Genomic DNA, 16,820 nt, shown 5'->3' on the forward strand with positions numbered 1-16,820 from the left:
TCTAAAGGTGATTTTGAGGAATTCCCAGAGGAGCAAGCCTTTGATTGTGAACAAGTGTTAGGAGATCGTCCTGGAGAATCTACAGGTGAGGGCTTCTCACTGAATCTCTAGTTAATGCTTAGGGTCGATGTTTTCGACATTGTTTATTGTTTATGCACTGGATTGTGTGTGATTGGAAAATGTTTTCTGAGGCTTCGGCTGACAATGTAGATGATTCATCTACTGAATGTTTTTGAGATTGACTTACATGCTATGTGCTATGTGGGTAATCTAGGATGTGTGGTGCATGCTTTATACGCTAAGTGTTAAGTGTTTATGATGAGATTTATGGATATATGACATGTTGTTGATTGTGATGATTTAAATATGCTTTGCACTAGAAACTGAGATTCTGAATGGTGAGGATAGCGGGCAGGTCATGCCGATTTTATTTTGAGAGTTTTGGAGGAAGCTTGATAGGACGAATGAGATTCGGGCCTTGTTATGATGTTTATGGATCGAGACATTCTCTGGAGTCATTTGGGGATTTGGAGATCCCGAGAACTTATAGGAATTTCGATAAGACTAAAAAGGATATTATTTTATAAGGAAAATTCATAAGACATTAAACAACCTCTAAACCTTTAAATAATGATAACAATCTCGAGTGCAAGTTGAGGATTGAATCTTAGTTGTGGAAAGCGAGAAGTGTCGTCGGATCCAAGGGTTGAGAAAGATTGTGAGTTCTGAGTATGTTGATACTCATTCGCTCTGGGAGCAGTTTGTAAAGCCATCCAAGGGATGTGCCGAGAAGCTTCACTGAGGCGTGAGACCTTGTGAATGCGTGATACTCCACTGAGGCGTGAGACCTTGTGGAAAGCATGGATCTTCACTGAGGCGTGAGACCTCGTGAACAGCATGAAGCTTCACTGAGGCGTGAGACCTTGTGAATGCGGGATACTCCACTGAGGCGTGAGACCTTGTGGAAAGCATGGAACTCCACTGAGGCGTGAGACCTTGTGAGAGCATGAAACTTCACTGAAGCGGGAGACTTCGTGAGAGCATTGATGACTCGAAGAGTTATCGTGAGTGGTTGTACTCATTTTATGATTATTGTATTTTGTCGCAGAATCGACTTTTACCTTAGGGTAAGCTTTTAGAGACATTAATTTACCTAGAACACGTGGCGACGTGTCGAGTGAGGTCGGAGACGTTGTTTGGTTAATCATATTGCATTCATGCATACATAGGAGGTTAATACACGGCGTGATACCGGACCTCGGAGAATTCCAAATGTTGTCGGATTCCAAAATGGTCATAAGACCCGGATTTCCGTGAAAGAGCGTCTGTAGACGTCTCTTGTAGCAGACCGAAATGGCAGACCTACGGGTTACGGCTGATCTGACTACCGCTGTCGTTGGAGTAAGAGGCACGCGGGCCGAAATGGTCCCACCGTGGCTGGTGCTAGGGCTGATCCGTTGATGTCCATCCGTTCCGGATTGCATATTGGTTGACTGGGTTAACCTGCATATCATTTCATGCAACATGCATACTGACATAGTTGATGAGTGTGTTTGGTACTTGTTAATTCTATTTGAGGCATGTTAACTGTGATTTACTGTCGTTTATGTTCATTGAGAAATATGCAACCCTAGGATGTTATCCCTAGCTATATGCCTAAGTGGCTATTTCCTTATCTGTATCTATTGGTGGTATTATTTACATAATTCTTTGGAGTTGACCCTCGCGTCTTCTGTGTGTGCTTTGGCGGACAAACGCCCTTTGTCAGATGCCTTTGGCGGGCTGATTCATGATGGTTCATCCTTCGGGAGGAACTAGGGTTGAGATGCAGGAACTGGAGCGTATCGCGGTTGCGAGAGGAGGACGAATGGTGTATGTAGACTAGGTCGTTCTGGATTTCTAATTCGGACGACGATCATGCTAGCATGTAGGATTGAGTATTAGTGTGAGCTCCTCGAGATGGGATTAGTGTAGGAGTAGAGTCCTAGCTCTGAACATCATTTGTTCCTTTGGGAACAGGGTAGTTTCCCACCTATAGCTTTTTGTGTGGTTTCTTTACGGGAATCACAGGGAGTTGGTTGGACTTAGGAGGTCTTGCTTCAGGCCGATGGGCCAGCTTATTCTCAGTTTTGAGGGATGGTGTTGCGGACACTTGACCTTTCTTGTGGATTGTACCTTTTGCCTTCGGGCGTTACACTTTTCTTTCCGTCACTGGAGGTTTACTCGTGACGAGGTTGCTTCTTACAGCGGGGGCTGTTTATATATTGTATATTAGTTCTATTGCTTTTCGCATTCGGGTTTTATTCAATTCAGTCTTGTCTTAGTTATTATCAAAAAAAAAATATTCACGTTTTTCCGCATTAAGTTTATTTTTGGTTACTAAAGTGACGCCACCGAAATCGGGGTGTTACATTGTGGTATCAGAGCACGGTCGAGTCTTTCGGGAGTTGTTGGGGAATAGGTCTTCTGTGCTAGGTTGTGTGACTCTGCAAAGAGTGAAAATTGATTGTCTGCAAGCGATTTTTCGCTTAAAAATTGATTGAAGTTATTGCTTAATCATATTGTATAGTTATGCCAGAGACTATCTTGTGATGAGTACTAACTGTTTGTTTGACTAAGCATAGGATGGTAAGCCCTGATCGTATGGCAAAGGCGATAGCTACAATGATTGAAACAATGATGAACCAGGCTACTGAGGACGCTTACTGACACGCGGAGGAGGCCACACGTGAGCAACCTCAACCGCTAATCGCCGCGTCCAAGTATCAGCAAAATAGGTTGGACCGAGCTGGAACTGGAGGACCAGTGAGGTCAGGTTCTCAGGAGTACCGTCAGTTGGGGCCATATCAGCATCCGAAGGGGAGGGGTTTTACCCCAAGATCTTTTAAGTCTTCGACTACTGCCACTCCAGGGGCAAGAAGCCAATCAGCACACCCAGAGGTGACATGTTTCAAGTGTGGAAAGAACGGGCATTATGCTAAAGCATGTCTGGGCCCAGGGCCTCGATGTTTCAATTGTAACCAGATAGGGCATCTGGCCGTGAGCTGTAAGACGTTTCAGGCGGGATCGTCTGACAAGAAGATGAAGGGCAAGTTTCCTGCCATAGCTGGAGGTGCAAGGAAACAAATGTCGTGTTTCAGATGTGGGGAGCCAGGGCATTATGCTCGTGATTGTCCCGACACGAGACCTCAATGCTACAACTGTAACAAACTGGGGCATACTGCGGCACAGTGCAAGGTACCAAAGGCGGAACCAACTGTCAACACTGCGCGAGGGAAGCGTCCTGCTGCAAAGGCGAGAGTCTACACCATGGATGGTGAAGATACTGAGGGGGTCGATGGACTGATTAGAGGCGACTGCGAGATTGACGGTAACCTCTGTAAGATCAAGTTTTGATCTAGTAGTACAACTCTATGTTTTGATGATTACAAGTTAATCTTTTGATATGAACAATTGTGGTACTCTAACGTGTTTTTCTGAGTGTGCTATTTACAGGCTCTGACCTCAACTCAATCTCACACAAATCAGAAGCACTGTGTATAAAGGGTAACCCAAGCAACGCTTTCGCATTCACCATGTTCAGTATGAACAGTGGAAAAGCTTCAGAAGTTCTGAAGCTATACAAACTCTGATGTGGACTCAGTCGCTAGAAGCTCTGAAGATCCAGAAGTTCTGATAACCAATAAACACTGAAGGTTCAGATGTTCTGATGGTGTAGAAGACTCTGAAGATCCAGAAGCTGAATAGTGGAAACTCTGAAGTCCAGAAGCAAGAAACTCTGAAGGCCATGTTCTTCCCTCTGAGTTCAGAATCAGAAGATACAATGGTCAGAGGATCTGTGCTTTCCCTCTGACTCTGATCAACCGGCTTCACAAGTTCCAATACGAAGCATTCCTCTGATCAGAAGTCTCCTAGGTTAAAAGGTCAAGTCGCTATCCAAGTACAAAAGCAAGTGTACCTTCCTGACGACCTACCTAACGTTCTCAGCCACAGCAGAAGCTGGATTTTCCAGAACTGCCCTCCAACGGTAGCATTTCCCATGCAACGCTCAACCCTAATCCTTGGAGTATATATAGAGGCTGAAGATTGAAAGAAGCGGCGAGAAGAAGTAACACATACGCGCAAGACATATTCAAAATATTCTAAGCCTTCTTTCATCTGAAATTCATTGAGTTTACTATTAGCTTTTTAGAAGCAAATCTCTTGTAAACATTTCTTTGATAAACAGTTTGTTTAGTTCCTTTAGGAGATCAAGGTTGATCGGATCCTAGAGAAGACTAAGAGAGTGAATCTTAGTGTGAGCTAAGTCAGTGTAAATGTTAGTCACTTGTAGGTTTCAAGTGCAGTTGTAACTCTTACCTGATTAGTGGATTGCCTTCATTCTAAGAAGGAAGAAATCACCTTAACGGGTGGACTGGAGTAGCTTGAGTGATTTATCAAGTGAACCAGGATAAAATCCTTGTGTGCTTCTCTATCTCTTATCTTTGGCACTTAAGTTCTCGAAAGATTTGTCAAAATCTTTAAGGTGGAAGTTTTGTACTGAAAACGTTATTCAAACCCCCCCTTTCTACCGTTTTTCATACCTTCAATTGGTATCAGAGCGCAAGTTCTGATTACCACACCTAACAGTGTTCAGTGATCCGGGCCGGTGTGAAAAACAATGGCTGCCACCACCAGTGAAACTCAAAGAGATGGTTACAATGCAAAGCCTCCTATGTTCGACGGTCAAAGGTTCGAATATTGGAAAGATAGACTGGAAAGTTTCTTTCTGGGTTTCGATGCAGATCTTTGGGATATTATTGTGGATGGCTACGAGCGTCCAGTTGATGCAGATGGCAAGATGATCCCAAGGTCAGAGATGACTGCAGATCAAAAGAAGCTGTACTCACAACATCACAAAGCAAGAGCAATTCTTCTAAGTGCTATTTCCTATGAAGAGTACCAGAAGATTACAGATCGTGAGTTTGCTAAAGGCATTTTTGAATCTCTGAAGATGTCTCATGAAGGAAACAAGAAAGTCAAAGAATCCAAGGCATTGTCTTTGATCGAAAAGTATGAATCCTTCATCATGGAGCCAAATGAATCCATTGAAGAAATGTTCTCCAGATTTCAATTGCTTGTAGCTGGCATACGACCTCTCAACAAGAGCTACACAACAAAAGATCATGTCATAAGAGTCATCAGGTGTCTTCCTGAAAGTTGGATGCCTTTGGTGACTTCAATAGAGCTCACGAGAGACGTTGAGAATATGAGTTTAGAAGAACTCATCAGCATTTTGAAATGCCATGAGCTGAAGCGCTCAGAGATGCAAGATCTGAGGAAAAAGTCCATAGCCTTGAAATCCAAATCTGAAAAGGCTAAGGTTGAGAAGTCAAAGGCTCTTCAAGCTGAAGAAGAAGAATCTGAAGAAGCATCAGAAGATTCTGATGAAGATGAGCTGACTCTGATCTCCAAGAGACTCAACCGCATCTGGAAGCACAGGCAGAGCAAGTTCAAAGGCTCTGGAAAGGCAAAAGGAAAGTATGAGTCCTCAGGCCAGAAGAAGTCTTCAATCAAGGAAGTCACATGTTTTGAGTGCAAAGAATCTGGGCACTACAAAAGTGATTGTCCAAAGTTGAAGAAAGACAAGAAGCCAAAGAAGCACTTCAAGACCAAGAAGAGTCTGATGGTTACATTCGATGAATCAGAGTCAGAGGATGTTGACTCTGATGGTGAAGTCCAAGGACTCATGGCCATTGTCAAAGACAAAGGAGCAGAGTCAAAGGAAGTTGTTGACTCTGACTCAGAATCAGAAGGAGATCCTAACTCAGACGATGAAAATGAGGTATTTGCTTCTTTCTCTACCTCTGAACTGAAACATGCTTTGTCTGATATCATGGATAAGTATAACTCTTTATTGTCTAAGCATAAAAAGTTGAAAAAGAACTTATCTGCTGTCTCCAAGACTCCTTCTGAACATGAGAAAATTATTTCTGATTTGAAAAATGAAAATCATGCTTTGGTAAATTCTAACTCTGTGCTTAAGAACCAGATTGCTAAGTTAGAAGAAATTGTTGCCTGTGATGCCTCTGATTGTAGAAATGAATCTAAGTATGAAAAGTCTTTTCAAAGATTCCTAGCTAAAAGCGTGGATAGAAGCTTAATGGCTTCAATGATCTATGGCGTAAGCAGAAATGGAATGCATGGCATTGGCTATTCTAAACCAATTAGAAATGAGCCTTCTGTGTCTAAAGCTAAATCCTTGTATGAATGCTTTGTTCCCTCTGGTACCATATTGCCTGATCCTGTACCTGCTAAAGTTGCTAAACATCCTCTTAAAAAGGGATCTTTCTCTATGACTAAATATCATGCAAATATTCCTTTAAAATATTATGTTGAGACACCCAAGGTGATCAGAACCTCTGGGGTAACTAACAAAAGAGGACCCAGAAAGTGGGTACCTAAGGACAAGATTATCTATGTTGCAGATATCCTTGATAGCTCCACTGAAACACCAATCATGGTATCTGGACAGTGGATGCTCGCGTCACATGACGGGAGAAAAGCGTATGTTCCGAGAGCTGAAACTTAAGCCTGGAGGCGAAGTTGGCTTCGGAGGAAATGAAAAGGGTAAAATTGTTGGTACTGGTACTATTTGTGTAGATAGTAGCCCATGCATTGATAATGTTTTATTGGTAGACGGCTTAACACATAACTTATTGTCTATAAGTCAATTAGCTGACAAGGGTTATGATGTTATATTCAATCAAAAGTCCTGCCGGGCTGTAAGTCAGATCGATGGCTCTGTTCTATTTAACAGCAAGAGGAAGAACAACATCTATAAGATCAGATTATCTGAGTTGGAGGCTCATAATGTGAAGTGCCTTCTGTCTGTTAATGAAGAGCAGTGGGTATGGCATAGACGGTTAGGGCATGCCAGTATGAGAAAGATTTCTCAGCTGAGCAAGCTAAACCTTGTCAGGGGCTTACCCAATCTGAAGTTCGCTTCAGACGCTCTTTGTGAAGAATGTCAGAAAGGCAAATTCACAAAAGTCCCTTTCAAGGCAAAGAATGTTGTCTCAACCTCAAGGCCGTTGGAACTTCTGCATATCGACCTTTTTGGACCAGTGAAAACTGAGTCTATAGGTGGCAAGAGATATGGGATGGTTATCGTTGATGACTATAGCCGCTGGACATGGGTAAAGTTTCTAACCCGCAAGGATGAGTCTCATGCTGTGTTCTCTACCTTCATTGCTCAAGTGCAAAACGAGAAGGCTTGTAGGATTGTGCGTGTCAGAAGTGACCATGGTGGAGAGTTTGAGAATGACAAGTTTGAGAGTCTGTTTGATTCCTATGGAATTGCACATGATTTCTCTTGTCCCAGAACCCCTCAACAAAATGGTGTTGTTGAGAGGAAGAACAGAACTCTTCAGGAGATGGCTAGAACCATGCTCCAAGAAACTGGCATGGCTAAGCATTTTTGGGCAGAGGCAGTAAATACAGCATGTTACATTCAGAACAGAATCTCTGTGAGACCAATTCTGAATAAGACTCCTTATGAATTGTGGAAGAACATAAAACCCAACATTTCTTATTTTCATCCTTTTGGCTGTGTTTGTTATGTTCTCAATACTAAGGATAGATTGCATAAATTTGATGCTAAGTCTTCTAAGTGTCTATTACTTGGTTATTCTGATAGATCTAAAGGTTTTAGATTTTATAATACTGATGCTAAGACTATTGAAGAATCTATTCATGTTAGATTTGATGATAAGCTTGACTCTGACCAGTCAAAGCTAGTTGAAAAGTTTGCAGATTTAAGCATTAATGTTTCTGACAAAGGCAAAGCTCCAGAGGAAGTTGAGCCAGAGGAAGATGAACCAGAGGAAGAAGCTGGTCCCTCTAACTCACAAACTCTGAAGAAGAGCAGAATCACTGCAGCTCACCCTAAGGAATTGATTCTAGGCAACAAAGACGAACCAGTCAGAACCAGATCTGCCTTCAGACCCTCTGAAGAGACCTTGCTGAGTCTGAAAGGATTGGTGTCCTTAATTGAACCCAAGTCCATAGATGAAGCTCTTCAGGACAAGGATTGGATTCTGGCCATGGAAGAAGAATTGAATCAATTTTCCAAGAACGATGTTTGGAGCTTAGTGAAGAAGCCTGAGAGTGTCCATGTTATTGGAATGAAATGGGTATTCAGAAACAAGCTGAATGAGAAAGGAGATGTAGTCAGAAATAAGGCAAGGCTAGTTGCTCAAGGCTACAGCCAGCAGGAAGGAATAGACTACACTGAAACATTTGCTCCAGTAGCAAGACTGGAAGCAATCAGACTGTTGATCTCTTTCTCAGTAAATCACAACATAGTTCTACATCAGATGGACGTAAAGAGTGCCTTCCTAAATGGTTATATCTCAGAGGAAGTCTATGTTCATCAACCCCCAGGTTTTGAAGATGAAAAGAAACCAGACCATGTGTTCAAATTGAAGAAATCACTCTACGGTCTGAAGCAAGCTCCCAGAGCATGGTATGAGAGACTTAGCTCATTCCTTCTGGAGAATAAGTTTGTAAGGGGTAAAGTAGATACAACTCTTTTTTGCAAGACTTGTAAAGATGATATCCTAATTGTGCAAATTTATGTTGATGATATTATATTTGGTTCTGCTAATCAATCTCTATGCAAAGAATTTTCTGAGATTATGCAGGCTGAATTTGAGATGAGTATGATGGGAGAATTAAAGTACTTTCTGGGAATACAAGTTGATCAAACACCAGAAGGAACATATATCCATCAGAGCAAGTACACTAAAGAACTTCTGAAGAAGTTCAATATGCTGGAATCTACAGTGGCCAAGACTCCAATGCATCCTACATGCATTCTGGAGAAAGAAGATAAAAGTGGTAAAGTATGTCAGAAGCTCTATCGTGGCATGATAGGTTCACTTCTATACTTAACTGCATCTAGGCCAGACATATTATTTAGTGTTCATTTATGTGCTCGATTCCAATCAGATCCAAGGGAAACCCACTTAACTGCTGTTAAGAGGATCCTAAGGTATCTGAAAGGCACCACTAACCTTGGCTTGATGTATAAGAAAACATCAGAGTATAAGCTTTCAGGTTATTGTGATGCTGATTATGCTGGAGATAGAACAGAGAGAAAAAGTACTTCCGGAAATTGTCAATTTCTGGGAAGCAATCTAGTCTCATGGGCAAGCAAGAGGCAATCAACCATTGCACTATCAACTGCAGAGGCAGAATATATCTCAGCAGCAGTATGCAGCACTCAGATGCTCTGGATGAAACATCAGCTGGAGGATTATCAGATCCTTGAGAGCAATATCCCAATCTATTGTGATAACACTGCTGCAATCTCATTGAGTAAGAATCCTATCCTACACTCAAGGGCAAAGCACATTGAGGTAAAGTATCACTTTATTAGAGATTATGTGCAGAAGGGCGTACTTCTTCTGAAGTTTGTTGATACTGACCATCAATGGGCAGATATCTTTACAAAGCCCTTAGCAGAGGATAGATTTAATTTTATTCTGAAAAATCTAAACATGGATTTTTGTCCAGAGTGAAGATGGATCAGAACCTCTGACTATGATACTTCTTGATCAGAAGATGTCTAGTCCAGAAGGTAACTCAATCAGAGTGTGTGTGCCCACTGGTACTGACTCTGAAGCTGAGACAACAACACGTGCGTCAGAATTTCTGATGCATAGTTCCTTGTGCCCGTGTGACAGTCTGTTATGATTGCGTGTAGATATGCTTATCTCCTGTGTGTGATTGTGTATTTTACTGTTACTATCTATCTTTAATTTTCAGCCGTTGATCTTAAAGTGCTTTTTGAATCAACAACGGTTATTTGATACAACCCACTATACACACACGTTCTCTTTCACTTCCGGTTTTCACTCTCGCTCTCTCTGCTTTTCAAAACCGCCTTTTTTCTCGATTTCTCTCTCGATCTCTCTTCATCTTTCAACCTTCATCTTCTACCTCAAACCTTCAACCTCTTCAAAATGGTGAGACAAACCAGAAGATCTACTGCAGATGCACCTCAGTTCCCTCACATGGTAGTTGGTCTAGCAACGGGTCAGAGGGGCTCTGAGAATCCAACTCAAGAACAAGTTCAAGCTCAAGAACAGAGTGTTCCAATTGCAGAACGGGGCTGTGCCGTTCACTGTGTTTATCCTCCTGAGGAACTCCAAGTCCTGGCAGAATGGAGATTCAACCTCGACAACTTGGCTGCAAATGGGTTTGATCTTCGTCCTGAAGTCCAAGCTCAAGGTTGGGGAAATTACTTCAACCGACTTCGAGGACCGGTGTATGAGAAACTGGTAAAGGAATTTTGGAAGCACGCCGACTACGATGATACTCAGGTGGTCTCTCACATTCTTGGCAGAAAGATCATCATCACGGAGAAGTCATTCGTGAATCTGCTAGGTGCAGAAACTGCTTATGGGTATCGGTTCCAACTGACGGAATCGAAGCTGAAACCCAGCACCAAGGACATAGTCAACCAGGCTCTGTACACCACCTTCAAACCGGGCAAGACGAGTTACAAGGTGATGGATCTTCACCCCAAACTCAGGATCTGGCACAAGATCCTGCTCAACTGCATAAACCAGAGACCGAAGGGCAGTTCCCCAGACTACATCAACTTCAACCAGAAGGCGATGTTGTTCTTCATCCAAAATCAGGAGAAGATCTGCCTTCCCTACTTCCTGTTCTCCTACTTGAAGGAATGCATCCGGAAGTCTCGCACCACCGCCTCCATCAAGTCTGCAATCAAATATATCCCTTTTGGGAGGCTGCTCTCAGACTTTCTAATTGAAAGCAACTAGGTGCAAGATTTGATCAATGCTGGTTGCACAGAGGATTTGAGCACAATTGTCAGTGATGTCTTCACTGCAAATTCTCTGAAGAAGATGGGTTTGGTCCAGAAGAAGATTGCTCCTGCTCATGAAGACACATCTTCTGAGATCAGAGGAAGAAGAATGCCTCTGAATGACTACCCTCTGTGGACACAAGCGGACAATCCTGACGCCATCAGATGCTATGTTGAAGACCTCAGGGCTCAAGGTTTCGAAATTGACCTTGATGATTTCGTCAGCAGACTGCCGCCAGCTCCAGAGTTTCCTTCTCCTCCCAAGAGGAAAGCTCAGAGGAAGATGGTTCTGGACGAATCTTCTAAGGAATCTGATGTCCCTCTGGTCAAGAAGACAAAGAGAAAGCCTGATGATGGTGATGATAGTGAGGATGGTCCTCCAAAGAAGAAGAAGAAGAAGGTCAGAATCGTGGTGAAGCCTACTCGGGTGGAACCAGCTGCTGAAATGGTCAGAAGGACTGAACCTCCTGCCAGAGTGACTCGATCATCAGCACATTCAAGTAAGCCTGCACTTGCTTCTGATGATGATTTGAATTTATTTGATGCACTCCCTATTTCTGCTATGCTCAAACACTCCTCCAATCCCCTCACTCCTATTCCTGAATCCCAGCCAGCCGCACAAACCACCACTCCACCACATTCCCCAAGATCTTCCTTTTTTCAACCTTCTCCTACTGAAGCACCTCTCTGGAATTTGCTTCAGAACCAACCTTCTAGGTCAGAAGAACCAACCTCTCTCCTCACCATTCCGTACGACCCATTATCCTCTGAACCAATCATCCATGACCAACCCGAGCCAAACCAAACAGAACCACAACCCAGAACGTCTGATCACTCTGCTCCCAGAGCATCAGAACGTCCTGCTGCCAAAACCACGGATACAGACTCTTCAACAGCCTTTACACCTGTATCCTTCCCAATCAATGTTGCTGATTCTTCTCCCTCCAATAACTCTGAATCCATTAGAAAATTCATGGAGGTTAGAAAAGAAAAGGTGTCTACCTTGGAAGAATATTACCTAACTTGTCCAAGCCCTAGGAGATATCCTGGCCCTAGACCTGAACGTCTAGTAGACCCAGATGAACCTATCTTGGCTAATCCTTTACAAGAGGCAGACCCCTTGGTTCAACAAGCTCACCATGTCCCTGACCAACAAGAGCCTATTCAACCAGAACCTGAACCCGAACATTCAGTGTCTAATCAATCCTCGGTTAGATCACCTCATCCTCTGGTTGAAACTTCAGACCCCCACCTTGGAACCTCTGAACCAAATGCTCCTATGATTAACATTGGTTCTCCACAAGGTGCCTCTGAAGCTCATAGCAGCAATCACCCAGCCTCTCCTGAAACCAACCTCTCCATAATTCCCTATACTCACCTTCAACCCACATCTCTCTCTGAGTGCATCAATATTTTCTATCATGAAGCCTCCTTGAGGCTCCGCAATGTGCACGGTCAGACTGACCTCAGTGAGAATGCTGAAAGTGTGGCTGATGAGTGGAACAATCTGAGCACTTGGCTAGTGGCTCAAGTTCCAATTATGATGCAGCTCCTGCATGCAGAGGGAAGTCAGAGCATTGAGGCTGCAAGGCAAAGGTTTGCTAGAAGGGTGGCTCTTCATGAACAAGAACAGAGAAATAAGCTTCTTGAAGCTATTGAAGAAGCCAAGAGAAAGAAAGAACAAGCAGAAGAAGCTGCACGTCAGGCAGCAGCTCAAGCTGAACAAGCCAGACTTGAGGCAGAGCGACTTGAAGCTGAGGCTGAAGCTCTTAGATGCAAGCACTTGCACCAGTTGTGTTTACTCCTGCTGCTTCTGCTTCCATTCCAGATCCTCAAGCTGCTCAGAATGTTCCTTCCAGTTCTACTCAGCCAAGCTCATCCAGACTCGACATCATGGAACAACGTCTTGACACTCATGAATCCATGCTGATTGAGATGAAGCACATGATGATGGAACTTCTGCGACGCACTGACAAACCTTAGTTTTAGGATCTCTTCTTTTCTATTCTTTTTCGTTAACTTTGTTTTCCTTTTGTTCAACTCTGTTTCTTTTTTTATTTACTTATTCTATTTTATTCGTTTGTGATTATATATGCATATCTATATCCTTGTGTCACATATGTTTGCTAAACTCGTTTTATTCATAATTTTTTTTGTGTTTACATCATACATTACTTCCCTAAAAATCTAGAATGGAGGATCTCTCCTCATTCTTCTGCACTCCTGGCGCTGCTCTGACCTATCTTTCTCCAGATGCTCCAGTACATGCTGGATGTTGCTGAGCCTGTTCTTTAGCTCATCCCTCTCCAGAATCTCTTCTGAAGTCTTGAGCTTCTCTTCCAAACTCTCTTTTTCTTCCAGCAGCTTGAGTTCAAGCCGGCTGAGTTCTTGCACCTCCTCCACGAAGGCAAGAAATTCCTTCAGGTCTCTCTCCAACTCTGGACGCAGGTCCTCTTCCAGCAGTGTCCGTGTTAGCTCCGAGATGGTCGTTGCACCCTCTGGATGCCTGATGTTCAGGAACAAGTCCTCTTCAAAGGCCTTCTTCCTCAGCTCTTCTAGTGCTACGTTGTATGATGCCATTCTTTTTCACTGAAAATTATTCGAGGTGTGAAGCTTACCTTTCTCTCCAACGCTTTTTATAGGCTTCACTTTCTCTCTGCAAGTTAATGCTCCTACAGTTTCTCGAGGTTAAGTTCTTGGTAACTGACCCTTCCATTTACTCACTTGACCGGTGGTAAACGTTCATCCCTTGCATTAACTCTTTTATTTATTTCGCCTAACTCTGATTCTTACATCGTTTTCGTTTTCTTTAAACTTAGACCTTCTCTAAGGGGGAGTACCTTGTACTTCAAGCTAAGTTTTTCACACCCCAGGCTTTTTGCTTATGACAAAAAGGGGGAGTAAACCCAGTTTTTGATGTGTAAGATGTGTTAGTGTGATTTATTTTTCTTTTGGAGATTTAAGAGTTCCACCTTCATGACCATAGATGTGTCACTGGGCAATACAAGGAATACATTTCACTTCTTCTGAAGTGATTCTAAGTTGACTCTGATAACCAAGACTCTGATACCTTGTCCATGACTCTGATTACTTATGCGCTCTGTTTATTCGATTTTCATCTATGTCATAAGTTTTTCACTCTGAACTCTTATATTATTTAGCTCAGAATCTAGACTTTACTAACGTTTTCATCAAGTATTAGATTCAGGGGGAGCTAAGTTCAGAATCAAGCAGTGACTTGAATTCAGAATGAGCAAGATAAACTATTCACATCAGGATAAGTCTTATTCTATATCTCTAAACTCTGAGTGAATTCAGTTTAATGTTTAAGAATTGTTCATCAAAAATTTTAGTTTTGTCATCATCAAAAAGGGGGAGATTGTAAGATCAAGTTTTGATCTAGTAGTACAACTCTATGTTTTGATGATTACAAGTTAATCTTTTGATATGAACAATTGTGGTACTCTAACGTGTTTTTCTGAGTGTGCTATTTACAGGCTCTGACCTCAACTCAATCTCACACAAATCAGAAGCACTGTGTATAAAGGGTAACCCAAGCAACGCTTTCGCATTCACCATGTTCAGTATGAACAGTGGAAAAGCTTCAGAAGTTCTGAAGCTATACAAACTCTGATGTGGACTCAGTCGCTAGAAGCTCTGAAGATCCAGAAGTTCTGATAACCAATAAACACTGAAGGTTCAGATGTTCTGATGGTGTAGAAGACTCTGAAGATCCAGAAGCTGAATAGTGGAAACTCTGAAGTCCAGAAGCAAGAAACTCTGAAGGCCATGTTCTTCCCTCTGAGTTCAGAATCAGAAGATACAATGGTCAGAGGATCTGTGCTTTCCCTCTGACTCTGATCAACCGGCTTCACAAGTTCCAATACGAAGCATTCCTCTGATCAGAAGTCTCCTAGGTTAAAAGGTCAAGTCGCTATCCAAGTACAAAAGCAAGTGTACCTTCCTGACGACCTACCTAACGTTCTCAGCCACAGCAGAAGCTGGATTTTCCAGAACTGCCCTCCAACGGTAGCATTTCCCATGCAACGCTCAACCCTAATCCTTGGAGTATATATAGAGGCTGAAGATTGAAAGAAGCGGCGAGAAGAAGTAACACATACGCGCAAGACATATTCAAATATTCTAAGCCTTCTTTCATCTGAAATTCATTGAGTTTACTATTAGCTTTTTAGAAGCAAATCTCTTGTAAACATTTCTTTGATAAACAGTTTGTTTAGTTCCTTTAGGAGATCAAGGTTGATCGGATCCTAGAGAAGACTAAGAGAGTGAATCTTAGTGTGAGCTAAGTCAGTGTAATTGTTAGTCACTTGTAGGTTTCAAGTGCAGTTGTAACTCTTACTGATTAGTGGATTGCCTTCATTCTAAGAAGGAAGAAATCACCTTAACGGGTGGACTGGAGTAGCTTGAGTGATTTATCAAGTGAACCAGGATAAAATCCTTGTGTGCTTCTCTATCTCTTATCTTAGCACTTAGTTCTCGAAAGATTTGTCAAAATCTTTAAGGTGGAAGTTTTGTACTGAAAACGTTATTCAAACCCCCCCTTTCTACCGTTTTTCATACCTTCAACCTCCTATCCGTACTTTTTGATTCCGGTGCAACGCATTCATTTATCTCTAGGGAATGCGCGATCAGATTAAAACTTCCTATTACTGCTTTGAGCTTCGATCTGATAGTTACTACTCCTGCCAAGACTTTACTTGCTAATTCAGCATGCATGTATTGTTCGATAACATATAACAATAGGATCTACCAAGCTAACCTAGTATGCCTAACTCTTAAGAACCTAGATATTATCCTAGGAATGGATTGGTTGTCCCGCTATCATTTCTTTTGGACTGCAACCGAAAGAGAGTGGTATTTCCTGATTCGGATCTTTCTGAGTATCTATCTGCCAATCACATTGGCGTCTCTTTGAACGAGGGATCTCAAGAGTATTCCGTTCTGCTGAGCTTGGAGAGTAAAGGGAATCCGGGAGTTGATAGTATTCCAGTGGTGAAAGAGTTCGCAGATGTTTTCCTGGCGATGTACCTGGATTGCCGCCTGTACGCGACATTGAGTTTGCTATAGACATCGTACCGGGAACAGGGCCGATTTCGATTGCACCATATCGTATGGCACCTGCGGAGCTAGTGGAATTGAAGTCCCAACTAGAAGATCTGTTGTCGAAGGGATTTATTCGACCAAGTGTTTCACCTTGGGGAGCGCCAGTCTTATTAGTGAAGAAGAAGGACGGGAAATCGAGACTATGTGTCGACTACCGACAATTGAACAAGGTAACCGTTAAGAATAGGTATCCGTTACCTAGAATTGACGATTTGATGGATCAACTGCGAGGAGCTACAATATTCTCGAAGATTGACCTGAAGTCGGGTTATCATCAAATCAGGGTCAAGAACGAGGACATCCAGAAGACGGCATTCAGAAACCCGTTATGGACACTATGAGTACTTAGTGATGCCATTTGGGTGACAAATGCACCGGCAATATTCATGGCTTACATGAATATGACTTTCCATACATTCTTGGATCGATTCGTCGTGGTGTTTATCGACGATATTCTGATCTACTCAAAGAATGCTGAAGACCATGAAGAGCACTTGCGACAAGTTTTACAAGTGTTAAGGAGAAGGAGTTGTATGCCAATCCTTCTAAGTGCGAGTTTTGGCTCGAAGAGGTAAAATTCTTAGGCCATGTGATCTCTAAGGAGGGAATAGCTGTGGACCCAGCAAAGGTAGAGACCGTATTGTCATGGGAACGGCCAAAGACTGTGACTGAGATCAGAAGTTTTGTCGGTTTGGCGGGATACTATCGTCGCTTTATCGAGAATTTCGCGAAGATTGTTGGACCTTTGACTCAACTGACGAGGAAGGATCAACCTTTCGCATGGACTGAAGCGTGCGAAATAGTTTTCAGACGATGAAGG

The sequence above is a fragment of the Lotus japonicus genome, chromosome 6, assembly GCF_012489685.1.
Source record: "Lotus japonicus ecotype B-129 chromosome 6, LjGifu_v1.2".
Taxonomy (NCBI): Eukaryota; Viridiplantae; Streptophyta; class Magnoliopsida; order Fabales; family Fabaceae; genus Lotus; species Lotus japonicus.